General features: G+C 39.1%; 1 protein-coding gene across 11 annotated transcripts in view; it reads right to left on the minus strand.

The window, feature by feature from the left end:
• Nucleotides 1–18,433, minus strand: part of NUMB (NUMB endocytic adaptor protein) — a 159,104-nt gene extending 140,671 nt beyond the window's left edge. For 9 of the 11 annotated variants that reach the window (XM_061429368.1, XM_061429367.1, XM_061429366.1 and 6 more), the window contains exon 1: nucleotides 18,328–18,433. The gene's annotated coding sequence lies outside the window, so the exon portion shown is untranslated. Of the gene's footprint in view, nucleotides 1–18,089; nucleotides 18,211–18,327 lie in introns of those variants that run through there. The other 2 variants (XM_061429372.1, XM_061429361.1) reach the window with 2 other exon arrangements.
• Between the last annotated feature and the right edge of the window lie 2,395 nt (nucleotides 18,434–20,828).

Here is a 20,828-nt window from a genome sequence, read left to right on the forward strand (position 1 = left end):
AATTTTAAGAACTGTGATTCTGGTGTCAACATATCATAAATATCTATGAATATTAAGTATTTTAAATAGTACTGTTATTAGGCCCAACATTTTTCAAGCACAAGTGCTATCAACCTCATATCTTACTTGGTTTGTTTCCAGAGGATGTTAAACATTTACATTTAGAGATTTTCACAAAGACCAGTTAAACAAACACTGCTGAGAACCGTCCAAAAATAGCTGCTCCAATTCCAAGACTCAATTTAAGGTACAGAGAGAAATGGCATCTTCTCCAGGAAAGCACTCAATCCCAGGTTACTAGGGTTGTCCACCATCTGTTAATTCAGATAATACTTTCCTTCCATAAATCACCCTCCTGGGATACATGACAGGAGTACTGACAGTGAAGAAAGAGAGTCTGGTGAAGAGTCTATTTGCAAACTTAGAAATCCGTTTAAATTTTGACCACCACTACCACACATTCCATAAAGAATGCAAAATTCATTGCATTTAATTTCTTTAGCACTGAGGGTAAGAATGAGTCCCCCACTTGCTCTATGATTTGTGGCAAGTTGCTTAACTTCTGTGCTTCAGATTCCTCAACTAGAAAGTAAGGATAATAACAGTACCTACTCTAGCAGGAATTATTAATATGAGGATTAAATTAGTGCATGTAAAGTATGTGGTGGCTCAGTGGTAAAGAATCCACCTGCCAATGCAGGAGACCAGGGTTCGATCCCTGGGTTGGGAAGATTCCCTTAAGTAGGAAATGGCAACCCACTCCAGTATTCTTGCCTGGGAAGTCCCATGGACAAAGGCGGGCTACAGTCCATGGGACTGCAAAGAGTGAGACACGACTGAGGGAGCTATAGCATAGAGAATGTCTTATTTTTATTTTCTTAAAATTCTGTTTCATTTCAAACTGCATTTTAAACAATCCCTACTTGAAGATAATTTTTATTCTGAAAATAACCTCACTTTTTTAATAACTCACTTGAGTTTTCTTGCCACAATATAAACTTTTTTGAGAAATTTTTTCATTGGTTGCTTTTAAAAGGCAAATAAATACCAGGGTTTACTAAGTGATACTCCTATGGAAACTCTTAAGTGTAGCTACACATATAAATTTTTTTCTTCTGCATTCTTGGTGCATGTTCATCCTGAGTAGAGTGCTCCTCCAGATATTACCCACATATAGAAATAAGACTGGCTTTAAATGGCTACTGTGATGGAAACGGTGTCTTAGATATAACCTAGACTTAAGGTAAATTAAATAGTTAACAAACTGTGGTTTAGAGAATGTTTTAATGACATTTTATTTAAAAGGGTATATCATTGCTGTAATTTTCTATTGGTTACGGTTTTAATAAAAGTGTACAAAATGAAATGAATCTCAAAAACACATTAAACAAAAGAAGCCAGATAAAAAGAGTACATGTGGTATTATTCCATTTATATGAAATTCAAAAACAGGCAAAAATCAGAAAGTAGTTGCAGAGTAAAACTAAATTGAAAGGCCATTAAACAACTTTCACTGATCATTCATATAAATTAAGTCACAGCTTTGAATATTATCCTGCTTTGAATATTATTCCTAGATTCCATGTAAAAACTGGAGCCCACTCAGAAAATGAAAAAAATAAAGAAGACAAAGAACAATAATATAACTTCACTTAAAGGAGATACTTAAAGGCTAATGATCACATTTAAAAATAGTCTACTGGAGATCAAATAAATACAAATTTAAGAAACCAGTTACTATTTTCTCCTTATATTAACATTTTAAATACTTTTAAATATTTTAAAATAATAACACTGCTCACAAAGGTATTAATACATAGCTCAGTCTCATACTGCTAAGGGGAATATAAATCGGTGCAACCTTTCTGGAGAGCAACAATGCAATGTTTTGCTCTCCTGAAAGCTCTAAGAAATGTATAACTTGACCTAATAATTCCATTCAAATGTATTTATCTTAAAAATATAGAAATGTGGACAAAGATTTGGGTTTAGCAATATTCACTGAAGTTTTGTTTGTAATAATTGGAAATCAACAAGCAAGCTAAACGTGAACACTATGGAAACTGAGTGCATAAATAATAATGCATCCATTACTGGAGTATTCTTCAGCTGTTCTAAACTGTTTCAAATTATTTTAATAAAATGTATGTTAATGAAAGCAGCTTACAAATGTATGTACACAGTAAAATATGCAATGAGGAAAAATTAGAAACAATGTCATTAAAAAATCATAATTAGAGGCCAACATCATAGAAACTACTATTATATTTCATAACTGTCTGGATTTTATTGTAAGAACACCAGTGTTACCCCTCACTAACTACGGCTACTGGAGAGAGAGGAAAAAAAAAAAAACAACAGAAGGATTAGAACATTCGTTAAAGGAACACACTGATAAGTGTTATTTCAGATATGAGCAGCCAACTCATTAAATGAAGTCAAAGTCCTTCAAGATATGCTAATACATCTCTAACAATAAAAAGTTACAGAATTCAATACAATGCAAATATATATCAATCATGCTTAATTTGAGCTAGGGAAAATAATTCGATGATTTAGTGATTTTCCACAGGACTGGGCTCCACTCTTTTATAAAGCAACAAAAGGGAAAGGCACAGCAAGAAGTCAAGCCAGCAACCAGATTTCCCAGGAAATCAGCTCTTACTTGGCAAAGTACTGGCCTCATATTCTAAAGAAACAGAACTCTACAAATAGAGATGAGACACGTAATATTTAAACACTCTGTAAAAGATGTATACTTTTCCCTTTGCTTGTAAGACCTCCAAAAGAGAATAATTAATGCCTCTTAAAACATAGGGAAAAACTTAAAAACCCAATTTAGAGTCAAATGTTCTACAAATAAAGAATAAACTTCTTTCAAAATGCTAAGTAATCTCACAAGTTGTAAAGTAACTGTATTTTCATGATTTTTTTAAATGAAAGAAAAATACCATGATGTTTCTAACCTTCAACTAGGATTACGTGGAAATGGAAACTTTGATTCTGATACTAACTCTGAATTTTTTAATTTACCAAGGCTAATAAAGATATTTATTTCTTTATAATGTTTTCAATCGTCATTATAGAACATTTCCTTCGATCTCCAACTTAAAAAAAAAAAAAAGCCTTAGTACTTGATCTTCCCTCAGAAAAAGGCTATGTGTTAATAATCCAAAAGAGTCTTCTTAAGATAAAAAAGGTAACAGGATAGGAGAGTTAAAGAAGGAAAAGGTGTAACAGAAGCTTTTCTTCCTTTATGTCACATGTTTGAAACCTAACCCCGATTTCCATTAAATGGTCCAACACTGAAGCTTCTGTAGAACTTTGTGCACAAAATTGCCCAGTAAGCAGAAAAATGGCAGATGAATTTCATTTAATACTCAAGAATAAAGTAATGAAAGGATGAAATCGACAATCATATATTTTAAGTCAGTGGGTTCATTTATAACCCATTCTTACAACTCTAAGCTGCTTCCCTCTGCCCCACTAGACCAAAAGGTCAACAAATTGCTATTCTGAAGAATTAGTAACAAAGCAGAAAATTTTATTAAACTTTTCTAACAAGCCAATAAACAAAAGGTAATGGTCTTAACAAAGGGTGCTGAGGCAACTGGATAACCATAAGTAAAAAAATTAAGTTGGGCCCCTTCCCCATACCATACACAAAAATTAACCCAAAATGGAACTAAATGTAACGGCTAAAATTTATATAAACACTTAGAAGCAAACACAGGCATAAATATTCATGACCTTGAATAAGGCGATTGTTTCTTAGATATTTTACCAAAAGCACAAAGACAGGGCTATATCAAAATGAAAAAGGTTTGCACTTCAATGGCCACCACTAAGAAAGTGAAAATATGAGCCATACTGGGAGAAAATATTTGCAAATCATGTATCTAACATGGGACTTGTATCCAGAACATGTATAAAAGTTTTCCATAACTAAAAACACAATAACAAAAAACAATTCCATTTTTTAACATGTGCAGGAGATCCAAATAGATAATATTTCAAAGATAATATACAAATGTCCAATAAACCCACAAAAAAAATTCTCAGTATCAACAGCCATCGGGAAAATGCAAAACAAAACCACCATGAATTATTACTTCACATCTACTAGATTGACTACAAAAAAGACAGAGATAATAACAAGTGCTGGTGAGGATGTGAAGAAGTCAGAATGTTCATTCCCACTGTCAGTGGGAATGTAAATTATAGAAGCTTTGGAAACTGACTTAACATATGACCCAGCAACTCCACTATTAGGTATACACCCAAAAGAAACGAAAACACATGTTCCTAAAACAAAAATCTGTACGTGAATGTTCACAGTTTTATTTGAATAGCCAGAAACTGGAAACAATCCCATATCTTATCAACAGAATCATTTTAAAAATTGTGACACATATTGGAACACTGCTGCTGCTACTGCTAAGTCGCTTCAGTCGTGTCCGACTCTGTGCAACTCCACAGACAGCACCCCACCAGGCTCCGCCGTCCCTGGGATTCTCCAGACAAGAACACTGGAGTGGGTTGCCATTTCCTTCTCCAATGCATGAAAGTGAAAAGGGAAAGTGAAGTCGCTCAGTTGTGTCCAACTCTTAGAGACCCTATGGACTGTAGCCCACCAGGCTCCTCTGTCCATGGGATTTTCCAGGCAAGAGTACTGGAGCGGGGCTGCTGCTGCTGCTGCTGCTGCGTCACTTCAGTCGTGTCCGACTGTGTGTGACCCCACAGATGGCAGCCCACCAGGCTCCCCCGTCCCTGAGTGGGGCTACTCAGGGATAAAAAGGAACACATTACTGATACACAAAATAACATAGATAAACCTCAAGACAAAGTGAAAGACACCAGACCTCCCTCTCAAAGAGTATACACCATGCAATTCTCTTTGCATAAAATTCTAGAAAATGCAAACTGTACTGACAGCAGATTGTTATTCTGAGTGTGGAAAGGGAGAGATGGTTTACCAAAGGGTAAACCTTACCCAAAGGGCATAAGGAAACTTTTAAACTGGTATATTCCTTATTTTGATTGTAGTATGTAAACAGATAAAAACTCATGAAACTGTATACTTTAAATATATGCAATTTCATTACATATCAATTACACCTGAATTTTGTAAAAGGTATATGCCATTTTGGGGGAAGAGAAGTTTCTGAAATGATACATTTGGGTAAGAAAAGGGTAGAAAAAGTAGGCTGAGAGCTCTTAGTATGATGCAGCTTTTTAAAAGACAAAATATTAACCAATCCCTACATGGTAATACCTGAATTTTCAGCCAGAAAATGGAGGAGTCAAAATAACCAAGGCTACCTATGAATTCAGTCCAGCCTTATAAAGTGAAAATTTTAAAAATTCATCTCAACATTTATTTGAATGTACATATTCTTCAAATTGGGCTTCCCTGGTGGCTCAGACCATAAGGCTATATGCCTTATTCTCAGGCATAAAGAATATGCCTGCAATGCAGGAGACCCAAGTTCAATCTCTGGGTTGGGAAGATCCCTTAGACAAGGGAATGGCTGGCTACCCACTCCAGTATTCCTGCCTGGAGAATTCCACAGACAGAGGAGCCTGATGGGATACAGTCCGTGGTGTCATATGACTCTCAGACACGACTGAGAAACTAACACTTTCACTACACTACTTTCACTACTATTCTTCAAATTGGATGTAATTTTAGGACTCTGAACTAAAATGGATGGGAGTGGGAAACTGGATTAAGATGACCATTACATCTACTCCTGTGGGCAAGAATCCCATAGAATGCAGTAGCCCTTATAGTCAACAAAACAGTCTGAAACACACTACTTGGGTGCAATCTCAAAAATGACTGAATGATCTTGGTTCATTTCCAAGGCAAATCATTCAACACCACAGTATCCAAGTCTATGCCCCAACCACTGATGCTAAAGAAGCTGAAGTTGAACAGTTCTATGAAGACCTACAAGAAGACGTTCTAGAACTAACACCAAAAATGAAGTCCTTTTCATCAAAAGGGATCGAAATGCAAAAGTAGGAAGTCAAGAGATACCTGGAGTAACTGGCAAGTTTGGCCTCAGAGTACAAAATGCTGCACTGTGCTTAGTTACTGAAGTCATGTCCAATTCTTTGCAACTCCATGGACTGTAGCCCGCCAGGCTCCTCTGTCCATGGGGATTCTCCAGCCAAGAATACTGGAGTGGGTTGCCATGCCTTCCTCCAGGGGATCTTCCCACAACCCAGGGATAGAACTGGGGTCTCCCGCATTGCAGGTGGATTCTTTACCAACTGAGCCACCAGGGAAGCCCAAGAATACTGGAGTGGGTAGCCTATCCCTTCTCCAGGGGATCTTCCCACAACCCAGGAATCGAACCAGATTTTCCTGCATTGCAGGTGGATTTTCTCCCAGCTGAGCTACCAGGGAAGCCCAAAATGAAGCAGGGCAAAGGCTAATAGAGTTTTGCCAAGAGAACACACTGGTCATAGCAAACACCCTCTTTCAACAACACAAGAGCAGACTCTACACATGGACATCAGCAGATGGTCAATACTGTAATCAGACTGATTTATTTTCTGCAGCCAAAGATGGAAAAGCTTTATACAGTCAGCAAAAACAAGACCTGGAGCTGACTGTGGACCATGAGCTCCTTATTGCAAAATTCAGACTTAAATTGAAGAAAGTAGGGAAAACCACTGTACCATTCAGGTATGACCTAAATCAAATCCCTTATGATTATATAGTGGAAGTGACAAACAGATTCAAGGGATTAGATCTGATAGACAAAGTGCCTAAAGAACTACGGACAGAGGCTTGTACCTACAGGAGGCAGTGACCAAGAAAAAGTAATGAAAGAAGGCTAAGTGGTTGTCTGAGGAGGCATCACAAATAGCTTAGAAGAGAAGCGAAAGGCAAGGGAGAAAGGGAAAGATGGGAAAGATACACCCAACTGATACAGAGTTGTTACAGAGAATAGCAAGGAGAGATAAGAAAGCCTTCTTTATGTGAACAATGCAAAGAAATAGAGAAAAACAGTAGAATAGGAAAGACTAGAGAGCTCTTCAAGAAAATTGGAGATATCAAGGGAACATTTCACACAAGGATTGGCACAGTAAAGGACAGAATGTCAAGGACCTAATAGAAGCAGAAGAGATTAAGAAGGGGTGGCAAGAATATACATAAGAATATATAAAATAGCATAAAAAATACAAAAAAGGTCTTAATGACCCAGATAACAACAATGGTGTGTTCACTCACCTAAGCCAACAACCTGGAGTGTGAAATGAAGCGGGCCTTAGAAGCATTATTACAAACAAAGCTAGTGGAGGTGACAAAATTCCAGCTAAGCTATTTAAAAATCTTAAAAGATGATGCTGTTAAAGTGCTGCACTCAATATGTATGTCAAGCAAATTTGGAAAACTTAGCAATGGCCACAAGACTGGAAAAGGTCAGTTTTGATTCCAATGCCAGAGAATACTCAAACTATTGTACAACTGCACTCATTTTCACATGCTAGCAAGGTAATGCTCAAAATCCTTCAAGCTAGGCTTCGAAAGTACGTGAACCAAAAATGTGCAGATGTACAAGCTGGATTTAGAAAAGGCAGAGGAACCAGAGATCAAACTGCCAAGATCCGTTGGATCACAAATTAAGCAAGAGGTTTCCAGAAAAACAGCTACTTCTGCTTCATTGACTACGCTATAGCCTTTGACTATGCGGATCACAACAAACTGTGGAAAATTCTTATAGAGATGGAAACACTAGACCACTTTACCTGTCTCCTGAGAAACCTGTATTAAGGTCAAGAAGCAATGGTCAGAACTGGACATGGAACAGACTGCTTCAAAACTGAAAAAGGAGTTTGCCAAGGCTGTATATTGTCACCATGCCAATTTAACTTATATGCAGAGTGTATCACGCAAAATGCCAGGCTGGATCAATCACAAGCTGGAATCAAGATTGCAGGAGAAATATCAACAACCTCAGATATGCAGATGATACCACTCTAAAAAAGCGAAGAAGAACTAAAGAGTTTCTTAAATGAGAGTGATAAAGGAAGAGTGAAAAAGCTGGCTTAAAACTCAACATTTAAAATATGAAGATTATGGCATCCAGTTCCATCACTTCATAGCAAATAGAAGGGAAAAAAGTGGAAAGAGTGACACATTTTATTTTCTTGGGCTCCCAAATCACTGCTAACAGTGACTGCAGCCATGAAACTGAAAGACACTTGCTCCTTGGAAGAAAAGCTATGACAGACCTAGTCAGTGTATTAAACAGAGAGACATCACTTTGCCCACAAAGTTTCATATAGTCAAAGCTATGGTTTTTCCAGTAGTCATGTACGGATATGAGAGCTGAACCATAAAGAAATCTGAGTGATGAAGAATTGATGTTTTCAAATTGTGGTGCTGGAGAAGACTCTTGAGAGTCCCTTGGACTGCAAGGAGATCAAACCAGTCAATTGTAAAGGAAATCAACCTTGAATATTCATTGGAAGGACTAATGCTGAAGTTCTAATCCTTTGGCCACCTGATGCAAAGGGCCGACTCATTGAAAAAGACCCTGATGCTGGAAAAGATTGAGGGCAAGAGAAGGGGGTGACAGAGGATGAGATGGTTGGATGGCATCACTGACACAATGGACATGATTTTAAGCAAACTCCAGGAGATAGTGAAGGACAGGGAAGCCTGGTGTGCTGCAGTCCATGGGGTCACAAAGAGTCTGACTTAGCTACTGAAGAACAACAATTCTACAAATATAAACGTATATGCATACGTATAGATGTACAAAGTAATAAATGTTAAACATATATGTAAGTGTAAGGCTTCCCAGGTGGCGCTAGTGGTAAAGAACCTGCCTGCCAATGCAGGATACATAAGAGACTTGGCTTCGATCCCTGGATCATGAAGATCCCCTGGAGGAGGTGGTAACCCACTCCAGTATTCCTGCCTGGGATAATCCCAAGGACAGAGGGTCCATAGGGTTGCAAAGAGTCAGACACGACTTAAGTGACTTAGTACACAGTATGCAGCACATGTAAGTATAATGCATATAGGTATTTAGAACTTATTACTTTTGTCTACAGATAATATTTGATGAGCAAATGGATTTGAGAGAGCTTTACTAACTACAGAAAATATCTACCCCTCAATCCAAAGAGTTGCAGGCAACAGATTAAGAACTGCCAATGAAGCTATTCAATGCCAAGGAGATACAGTATTTAAATATTACCTTAAATAAAACTTAAGTCTAATGAAAAATGTATCTAATTGGTTCCTTAGCTATACTTCATAATCCAAAAGAATTTAGGGATTAATTATAACAATGCTAATCTGGGTATAGATAATTAAGAATTTACTATGACTAAATGGCAAAAAATACAGCTGATTTAAAATACTCAAATTTTTCCACAGGTTGACTGAACTAAAAATAAGACAACAGAGTCAAGAAGAATTCAAGATTGCTTTTAATGTCTAACGAAGTTTAAGTTTCATAGTTCAATTTAATATATGATTCTTTCATAGTCCATGCAAAAAAAAAAAACAGAAAAATCTTTTGCCTCCTATCTGCTTTGTTCACTTTACCTCCTACCTGCAATCCTGCATCCTTACAACAGTAGCCAAGGTTTGCTAAGTATGGGGTCACACAGAGTCAGACACGACTGAAGCGACTTAGCAGCAAGCAACCCCATAGACGGCAGCCCACCAGGCTCCACCGTCCCTGGGATTCTCCAGGCAAGAACACTGGAGTGGGTTGCCATTTCCTTCTCCAATGCATGAAAGTGAAAAGTGAAAGTGAAGTCGCTCAGTCATGTCCGACTCTTAGTGACCCCATGGACTGTAGCCTACCAGGCTCCTCTGCCCGTGAGATTTTCCAGGCAAGAGTACTGGAGTGGGGTGCCATTGCCTTCTCCATTACTATGAGCTAAGTACTGTTAAATGCTTTACACAAATTATCTCATAATTCTCAAAGCTATTTATTTCACAGATGAGAAAACTAAATTAATTTGCCTAAGGAAGTAGAGCTGGATTTGAACTCGGCCAATCAAAGTTAATTTAGTTGATGTTATAAATTCAACTGGCGGTCAGAGTCTCCCCATCATTCACTCAGTACATTTGTATCCCAGAGAATACCAAAAATGATAAAGTCGTGACTTCAAAAACTTTACAGCTTTATGAAGATTAAATCTAATATCACAAAATAAATTTTTAAAAAATCCTCACCAATATGAGGATAACATACCAAGCTGTATGGTTTCTAAAATTAAGCTGGAATATCAAGGAATGGAGCATTAAGAAATCAACAGCATCAAACCCACACCCCCAGCACTGGAAGTCTAGAATCTTAACCACTGGACTGCCAGGGAAGCCCCACCAGTCATATGAATAGATATTCACAATTCATTTTCTTGCCAATATACCCAATACAGTATTTACTACTATAATCACTGCAAGAATAAGAAAGACTCTGCTACCATAGGAAAACACCCCTTCATACTATGAACAATAAAGAATTTTCAAAAATAAGAATGGATCTGGGAATTTCCTGACTATCCAGGAGCTAGGACTCAGTGCTTTCACTGCCATGGCCTAGATTCAATCCCTGGCCAGGGAATTAAGATCCCACAAGCCACGAGAGGCAGCCCTCCCCGCAAAAAAAAAAGAAAAAAAAAGAATAAATCTACTCTTTAAAATAGTTAACTATTCAAAATTATGTTCACTGATGAAATTAAAATAAAGCCCATAACATCATGAATGTTATGGAAATTATACAGCTGCTTTCATCAGAGACAATTTAAGAGATAATACAGCTTTTAACAGCTTTCTACATGTGAAAAAAGATTTTTCTTTCACGTTTGACCAAATCCTTAACTAAGGAAGGTACAGGGCTTAACTTAAGAAATAAAATCTACTTCAACTTGAATCATGAAGAGTAATGTATTAACTATAAGGGAAGATAAACTGATCCTTTCTAACTAGCATTTAGAACAAATTTTAAGTCATTAAATCTATAACATTCAACTTTTTTTCCAGTAGCAGGGTTAATGGCACCCACTATTAGGAAAAATCCCTGATGCTGGGAAAGACTGAGGGCAGAAGAAGAAGAGGGCATCAGAGGATGAGATGGCTGAACTGCATCACCGATGCAATGAACATGAACTTGGACAAACTCTGGGAGATGGTGAGGGACAGGGAGGCCTGGCATCCTGCAATCCATGGGGCTGCAAAGAGTTAGACCAACTGGGCAGCTGAACAACAATGTTAGCAAAACTCAGGCAGAAGAGGATCAGATGATATGCTTGGAGATACAACCTGTGACCACATAAAAAAATATAAGCCTCATTACCCCATGTAAATATTAGCCTTTTACCCCATGTATACCAACCACAAAAACAAAGATTGTAAATACTTAAAATACATGTAAAATTATAAAGTCAATTCCTGTTTTTCTAACTACCACATTGCTTATAATCACAGTATCTGGGATATTAAGAAAGAGCTAGTTCAGTTCAGTCACTCAGTCGTGTCCGACTCTTTGCGACCCCATGAATCGCAGCACGCCAGGCCTCCCTGTCCATCACCAACTCCCAGAGTTCACTCAGACTCACGCCCATCAAGTTGGTGATGCCATCCAGCCATCTCATCCTCTGTCATCCCCTTCTCCTCCTGCCCCCAATCCCTCCCAGCATCAGAGTCTTTTCCAATGAGTCAACTCTTCACATGAGGTGGCCAAAGTATTGGCGTTTCAGCTTTAGCATCATTCCTTCCAATGAACACCCAGGACTGATCTCCTTTAGAATGGACTGGTTGGATCTCCTTGCAGTCCAAGGGACTCTCAAGAGTCTTCTCCAACACCACAGTTCAAAAGCATCGATTCTTCGGCGCTCAGCCTTCTTCACAGTCCAACTCTCACATCCATACATGACCACAGGAAAAACCATAGCCTTGACTAGACGGACCTTTGTTGCCAAAGTAAAGAAAGGGCTAAGATTGCTATAATTACTAATTATTAACATCATCGTGTACTGAGTGCCCACTATATGCAAGGTACTACATAAAATGCTTTTTGTTTAATTCTCATTATCAGGACAGTTAAGGAGGATATTAGAAGCTCCATTTTATAGATGACAAAACTAAGGCTACGAAAGATTTCATAAACTGCCTACTGCCTAATTAGTCAATTAGTAAATGACAGAGGCAGGGTTCAAAACCATGGTCAAACAATCACAGAACTTGGGTTTTTTTCTATCCTATCATTCTTCCTCAGAACACAAATGATACTTCTTTCAATTTCTCTATATGGTAGTTACAAATGTACTTCTGTGATCATCAGGCTATTCTGTGAGTCTGAGATTCTAGGTTGAAAAAAATTTATTAAATAATACTGGGAGCTAAAATTCCTGATTAAAAAAGTCCAAAGCATCACTTACTTTTCTAAAGTCAAAGACAGTCAATCTTAAAAGATATGAATTTTGCTTTTTTTCTGTGTTCCTGACTTCCCTGACTTTGTCTTTATTCAGGAGCCAAGCAAGTGTTCTACAGCTTTAAATCCCTTTTCCTCCCTAACTAAACTGGAAAAATCTGATGATAATCACTTTTCTAATTAACTATATAACTTTAATACAAACAGGTTACCATAATTAATATTTTGCTACCTAATCAGAGAACTCAAGACTTTGCTAGTGAATGTAAGGTAGCAACAAGCAAGTAGGGAGAAAGAGTCTGGGTAGGCAGAGAAAGCAAAGCCACAGAAGTCAATTATTAACCAACTCCTTGGTTCATCCATTTAAGGTGACTGGAGTCTTCTTCCTGCCTAGTCCCAGACTCCATTAAAAAGGACAAATGGGAAGGCATGGCCTAGTAACAAGTGTTGGGCACCTATTCCCAAGAGCTAGAGAGCAGAGTCGAGTATCCTGCCTTCTAAATCCGCATGGTCCAGCCCAGGTTCCCATCCTAGGACTAGCAATTCTCATGGTGTTCATTTGTATTCTGACATGCTTTCCTGAGTGGAACACAACAAAGGAAGAGTTCTAACAAGCAGGACGAAAAATATGTCCATGCAAGAATGTTGCAAATAGGATCAACCTCCTTTACATATGTCACGCTAGGAAAACTGCCAAGAATGGCTCACTCCTCTAGACATACTTCCTGCAGATCCGCCAGACTCCACCTCAAACACGTCAGTATTCTCCTCATTCTCCCTTAGTCTCAAACCTCCTTTTGCCCTAAGATTTCCCAAGTGCATATTTTATATTCTCAAAAATATATGGCAATAAGATAAAGACAACCTATTTATTAGTATTTCATAGTTGAACAGCCTAAAATGCCTTATACACAATTTGCCTTTAATGAGATATCTAATATGTTAAATTACTGAAGATAAATTTTCTTTGCAAATAAATTGGTCTTTATTTTCAAAAAATTATATTTCTTTGTAAATAAAAGATTTACCATTATATCAAGATAAAGAAATGATAGCAAAAAAAAAAAAAAAGTTTTTTAATTTAAGGAGTACAACTATATCCTTTCTCCCCAGCCTCACCAAGGAAACATATATCAGAATTCAGAAATTGGCAAAATTTAAGATCCATTCCGTACAAATCAAAATTAAACACAACATATGTATTTTGACAAGTCCAAAATAAAATGTAGCTTTCCAAGTACTCTATTAAAATACCTCTTTTTAAGGTAGTAAGTTTAGCTAGGGAACTTTTCTGATAAAAGGAATTCTCCCAGCAAACTAAAAACAAGACACATAGAACTCCAGATTTTCAGGTAGCACACTTCCATTAGGATCTATTGTATGAGTATTTGGAGAGCAAAAAGCAGAGAAAAGAGATCAGAATCTACATATAAAAGACAAAACTTTACTGAAATAGAAAGTGAACTTAATTAACTAGTTTTAATTGAACTTCCACTTGTAAAAATAATTTACATGAATATTCTTTGAAACGGGAAAAAGAGCCTCACTAAATTGTACAGTCAAAAGCAGTTTCTTTGGGATTTAAAAACCACCCATTTTTTTCAACAACAGATTAACAAATCTCACTGTAAAAAGGGTTGAGCAATGAGAGCTATTTGTAGATAAATATGATTAAATTATGGGTAAACAGTAAGTCAACTGAATAAAGTCCATTTATCAAAAAGCGAGTAATCAAACTAATGTGCACAATTATGAAGAATGAATTTTATATTTTTCCCACACTCTATTAAAGATTTTACATTCTTCCATCAGTTAGTAAAGAACCAAATGATCTATACAAAAGTGCCTATCAACTGTACAATAATTAAAGAACAACCATTCTGGTGGTAGGGATACTTCATTTAACTCAATGCAAGGAATTTAAAAGCTTTCATCCTTGCAACCTTTGTCACAAAAATTAGTAAATTTGTTTCATGAAAAGACTGCCTATGTGTTTCAACTCAAATATGCCATGATTTTGTGGCTTTCCAAAGACTGAAATTTTTTTCAAAGATTGAAATTTTAATAAAATATAAGAAAAATGAAATACAAATAAAAATTATTTTTCAGAGAGAGAAAAATCTAAAATTCCTGATGCAAAGCTACTCCAAAAATTTATTCACAATTTCATAAAACATAAATGAAAGGGTTACATATATCTCCTGGAATAAAGATCTTAAAGAGAGCTGTAAGAATCTCTTTGTTTTTAATACTGCTTTCTCTGTTCTTGCATCCATTAAAACAGATATAAATTAACTCTTTGTAAATATAAAACATCTAGTCTTATAAAAAAAATCAAGAACAGCAAAAAATATACGTAAATATTCTCAATATAGCTTTAAATAAGTATGTAGATTACATTTAGGTCCCTCAAACAAGTTAAAACTTAAAACATATGCCACATCAAGATCATTCTGAAGGGAGAAAACCATCAGAACAAAAGCTCCTGCTTAATAAACTACTTTGTAGGTAAAACTCTCTCCCAGGTGCATTTAATTGTCCAGTATTATCACCATTTTTCTTCAAAAACCTAGAAATCTAAAATACAGAAGTATATTTGGTTCTCTTAAAAATGCTTTTATATATTTTGTATGAAAGGCCATAAAAAATTTTTTAATTCTTTTACTCTCTAAAAAGGAAACACCCTTTTGCTTTTCCCTTTTGAAATATGTCTTATTTGGTTTTTACTTACTTTATACACATGAACTTTTCTCAAACCAGTCTCGTTCAGTATTAGTTGTTACTGTCAATATGTCTGTGTAGACTTGGGTTTTTTACAGACTGTGCTCTACAGTATACTGGTAAGAAAAGCTAAAGAGGAGGGCATGAGTGAAACAAAAGTGGACCACATCTGAGAAACACCATTCAATTTCAACTCTCTGCCTCAAATACCCTTCAGTACTCATGCCAAATATTCTCAATTTCTAAAAAGAAACACAACACAGTATGATAAGGCAAACACAGGAGAAACCAAATCATCAACTGAAGAAATTTAATAGAATGTATCACCACCTGAGAAAGAAATACCACAAAAAGAAAAACAAATAATAAACCCAGTTCCTGGATGTCCCTACTGAAACATCACTTTTACTGCATTCCATAGCTCAAAACAGTTTTACAAACTCTTTTTAATGAAAGAAATACATTTTACATTGTAACCTAGTACACACATGTGCGTCATCCTGGTGGCTCAGATGGTAAAGAATCCACCTACAATGCAGGAGACCCAGGTTCGATCTCTGGTTTGGGAAGATCCCCTGGAGAAGGAAATGGCAACCCACTCCAGTATTCTTGCTTGGAGAATTTCATGGACAGGGGAGCCTGGCGGGCTACTGTCCATGGGGTCACAAAGACTCTGACACGACTGAGTGACTAACACACACGTATGAGCAAAATTTCCCAAAACAATATTTTTCCTTGCCATGTGCAATAGTAGTCAATTCTGTTCCATTTCATTTATTTGTAATGCTGGTGGTAACCCACTAAATTGATTTTATAGTTACTAATAAAGTATCATCCAGTTAGAAAAACAGGCTTAAAATAGGGTAAGCAAAAGGAGAAGGGGGGAGCAAAGGATGAGAGGGTTAGATAGCAAGCATCATCAACTCAATGGACATGAATTTGAGCAAATTCTGGGAGACAGCGGAGGACAGAGGAGTATGGCTTGCTGCATGCAGTCCATGGGTCAAAAAGAGTTGGACTCGGCTTAGCAACTAAACAACAAAAAAAACCAGGGTATCCCTTATAGAGTATTAGGGGTTTTTTTTGTTTGTTTTTGCAATTTGCTTCTACCTGTCTAGCAGGTAGACAGGTATTTTAAGGCTGCTACATTATTTTGTTGTTTTATTCACTGAGTCGTGTCTGATTCTTTTCCCACCCCAAGGGCTGTAGCCAGCCAGGCTCCTCTGTCCATGGGATTTCCCAGGCAAGAATATCGGAACGGGTTGCCATTTCCTTCTCCAGGAGATCTTCCCGACCCAGGGATCCAAAGTGCGTTTCGTCAATTGGCAGGTGGATTCTTTATCACTCAGCCACCAAGGAATCCCTTGCTACATTATTACTACTTTCAATAAAGCAAGTGGTTCTTAAAATGTTCCCCTGACCAACATAAGCATCACCTGAGAGAAATTCAAACTCCAGGCCCCACCCTAGACCTACAGTATCAAAAATTCTGGATGGAATCAGCAGTCTGTATTTTAGCAAGCCCTCCAGGTGATTCCGGTTCAAGTTAAAGTTCCAGAATGACGCATTAAAGAATTCTAAGCCTTTCTTCATCCTCTACACATTTTTTAAAAATCCAGTATATAGGACTTATTCTGTGCCAGTTACTATTCTCAAAGTTCCACAGATATTAATTCACATGAAAAAAAAAAAAAAAACCCCTAAGAAGTAGGAATTATCCGTATCCCTATTATATAGATGAAACTTCTTCACAGAGAGGTTAAGCTATCAAAGCTAGGTGGTGGAACCAGAATTCAAACTTATTTCTAATTTGGAGAAAGTAAGCCTACCCCTCTTCATGCCTCTCCTCTTCCTGATCAAGTTCAGCTATTCCTCCCTGTTTCCCATTCAAATTCCCCATCTTGTCTATGTCCTTATTTTCTAACATGATTGCTCTCGTCCTAAACATTTCTTTCCTAAAGCACTGGAATGCAAGTCACAACCTTGCTTTGAGAACCCATTCTCTGGCCCTAGATGGCAGGCACGTCAGTATTATTATGCAGCTGAAGTTTCTTCTATTTCTCAAGTTATTAGAACCTATTAAAGGCCCCCCTGTTATTCCTCGTTACCTACTATCCTGGTCAGTTTCCACGAGACCACTAGTCTCTTCCTGAACAACTTTCTCGCTACCTCCTACGACGCCCTATCTCCTACTCCCTTCCTACAAGGAAACTAACTACTTCTCCCGCCTACCCCCCGAGTCATTTTGCTTGACTAATCCCCAGCTGAGAGGACTTCACTCCTCGGCTAAACCTCTCACCACTTCTCAAACTGGAGCTACCCCCTCGAGGTTTTGTTGGTGTTTTTTTGTTTGTTTGTTTTTTGTTTCCCAAAACTCTGCTCGCCCGGGGATCCTCACACCCAGTTCCCAGTCCAGTCTTGGATCTTCCATCGCAGACCAGCGGTGGGGGGCAGGGCGCTGCCGTCCCTCCCCAACCTGTTCAAGGTCTCCAGCGGTCCGACCAACCGAAGCCCCGCCAGAGCTCCCACAGCGCTGCTCTCGTGGATGGCCGCCTTTCTCAGGAGAATCCCCCGCCCCCTCCCTGCCTCCTTCCTCGACATCCTCACTGGGACCCCTGCCGCCCTTGGCCTCCCTTCTCCCTCGGACCCGGGCCACTCCCAGTCTCCCGGCTCCCCACCCCCAGCTTTCTCCGCTCGGGCCGCTCCCGGACTTCCCGGGTTCCCACCTTCTTCCTCACACCTAAAGGTGTCCGGAGTATACCCGCGTCACCTCGTCCCTCAGACCAGGTCGTAACCGGTCACTCCCTTCTCCGGGACCACAGACGCTCCCGTCTCCCCCAGGAACCTACCCCTCACACGCACCGGTCGCCGGTCAGTGTCCCAGACCCGACCAGCTAGGCGTCCCGAGGGACCTGCTGGCCTGACTCGCTTGGGTCCGGCCCCGCAGCCTACCTTGCCACACTACGAACTCCGCCGCAGGAGCCGGGCGGCTCTCCCACCAGCCCAGTCAGGGCGAACTCGCCGCCGTCGCCGCCCCCGCCCTGGCCCCGGCCCGGGCCGGGCTGGACCCGCAGTCGAGGCCCCCTTCCCGCTGGCTTCCGCCTCGGGAGCGCCGAGATGGAGTTTCCACCCCCACCCCCCGCGACGGCCCCCAGACCTCAGGCCCGCAGGGTTCATTATCGGAACTCACCTGCAGCTGCCGCCGACCAACTCTAGCGCCCCTGCCTCTCTACCTCGGGCGCCAGTAGCCACCTAGCGCCTCCACCTCCCCCATGACAACAGTCCCACCCCTTTTCACACATCCTACCTCGCGATTGGATAGTGGGGCGGCAGCTCTCTGCTCTTATTGGTTTAGTTTACCCGTCCGTCAAAGCTTCATTACCGCCCCTTTTCCTGACCCGGTATTAGCCCCCTCCCGGACCTGGAGCGACCTACCAAGCTTTAGTTGTAATTGGTTGATGGTTGGACAGTTCAAAGTTCTGATAGGCTACCGCAAGCGTCTGTTAAGTCAACTGGCAAAGGATGGTCGGCTCCGGTTGGTTCGAGCTTGGGCACAGTTTGGTTGCGCAGTAGAAAGCAAGGAAGGGACTGACGCTCAAATCCGACGGGAAGGATTAACTCTTTGTGGTAGAGGTGACTGTAAACTCGTGCCTTTCTCCAACTTTCTCCCAATAAGGAAAAGCTTATCATGCCAGCTTACCCAGAGGGTAGTACTTACACAAGACAACAACATTAGAAATTGTGTATAAAAATCGATTACAACTCAGTGAGAGAAACGCTCTATATAAATGAAAATTTCCCCTTGAGGTCCTATGGTGCCCAGTTTCCTTGACGTTCTTTCCAGAAGTCTCCACACTAAAGGGCGAAGCACAGCCGTTTATTTAGCAGAAGTCAGTCCACTTTGGTTGCAGTTAATAAGTTGAAGTGGCGTGTTGTGAGGTCTCCCCCTTCCAGACTCACTCATGGCTGGCTTCTGCGAAGTGACCAGACAGCCAACAGCAAGTTTGGACTAAATGGGCCACAGTTTACCCTTGTGATGCTCTGGAAAAGAAAATTCGGCTCCCTGCAACTTGATTTTTATGCTCAGTAGTTCTTAAATAACCCTACTAGATGTGTGTCAGATACTTAACAATTTATCTTTTTTTCTAAACCTCTCTTCCTAGCAGTCTAAATTAAGACCGTTGAATGAATTGCAGTTCTTTTCTCATATTGGCACAATGCACAAGAATAAATGATTGCGTTTTTATTCACTTGGGTACAAATCACAGTAGGCACTCTTGAGAAATTTGATGTTGCTATAAAAACTTGTGCTCCTAGAAATGTATATCCTTTTTTTTTTTTCATTTCAGCTTTTTGCTTTTATTTTTCATTTCCACCCACTGTTCCTGCTCCTGAATGGCAAAATGCTGGCCTAATTACTCTTTCAATTTCTAAATCAGATTTAAATAAATGTACCTTCCTCACAACTCCACCCAGCATACATAAATTCATGGGTCATGAAACATACACTCAGGAATGGATTGGGAAATTTCAAGGGTACTTCCCCTTAAGCACCCCTTTATGATTGGGGACTTCAGGTGGCACCAAGACTAGACCTTGCCCCTTTCTTATTCCTGCTAAGTCTTTGTTCCATATCTCTTCTGTTTACCCTTCTGTCCTATTTCAGCAAGCTACAAGAAGTGTAAAACTGTGTGGTTCATTATCACCACCCCCCCCTCAAAGAAAAAATTGTCTATTTTCTAACATATATTTTTAGTCATTTAAATAAACTATATACCTCTATCACCAAACTAAGCGGAAATTATTCCTCAAGTAACTCTACATAACAGTAAGGTATCTTTTCCTAGTCTTTTCCCAGAACTTTCCTCCCCCTTCTCTCATCCTCACCTTCCAATTTAGAAATAACCTCCTCTTCAATTCAATGACTCATAAAAAGCCTGTGAAAGGAAAGCGGAAAAGCCAAAATAACCACAGAAATGTCTGAATCATTCAGTTGAAGGAAAGATCAAACATTGACCATGACAAGATGGCATTCAAGACATAAGGCAAGCCTTAACTAACATCCCATAACAAAAGAAGTAACATGTAAATGTGAAGATGCTCCAGTGAGAAGGAAGCATCAGTATGTCTGAAGCTTTTGAATATTATTACCAACAGCTTTCTTCTCTCTAGTCTTGGCGGTACCCTACCTACCAATTTTAGAGCAAGTTAGAAGGCAATTAATGTCCTGGCAGATAGAAAACAATAACGTCATAGGAGGGCATGGCCATTATTATGATACTCTGGGTAATAATGGCTCTTTCACAGTCATAGTGACTATGTGCCATAGAGAACATAGAATTAGGCCAGCAAGAGGATTTGTCATGGAAGTTCAGGAACTCAACAAAATTACTATCACAAAACTAGGAATATTGCCACAAAATTCAGCTATTCCTTTTATTTCATTGTATCTATTTATTTATTTTCACCACACAACACAGCCTGTGGGATCTTAATTCCTCCACCAGGAATGGAACCTGCGCCCACTACACTGGAAGCATGAGGTCTTAACCACTGGACCACCAGGGAAGTCACCCCCTACTTCATATACTAGAAAAAGTTGGCTTAAAACTCAGCTTTCAGAAAATTAAGATCATGGCATCCGGTCCCATCACTTCATGGCAAATAGATGGGGAAACAATGGAAACGGGA

Source organism: Bos javanicus, chromosome 10, assembly GCF_032452875.1.
Source record: "Bos javanicus breed banteng chromosome 10, ARS-OSU_banteng_1.0, whole genome shotgun sequence".
NCBI lineage: Eukaryota > Metazoa > Chordata > Mammalia > Artiodactyla > Bovidae > Bos > Bos javanicus.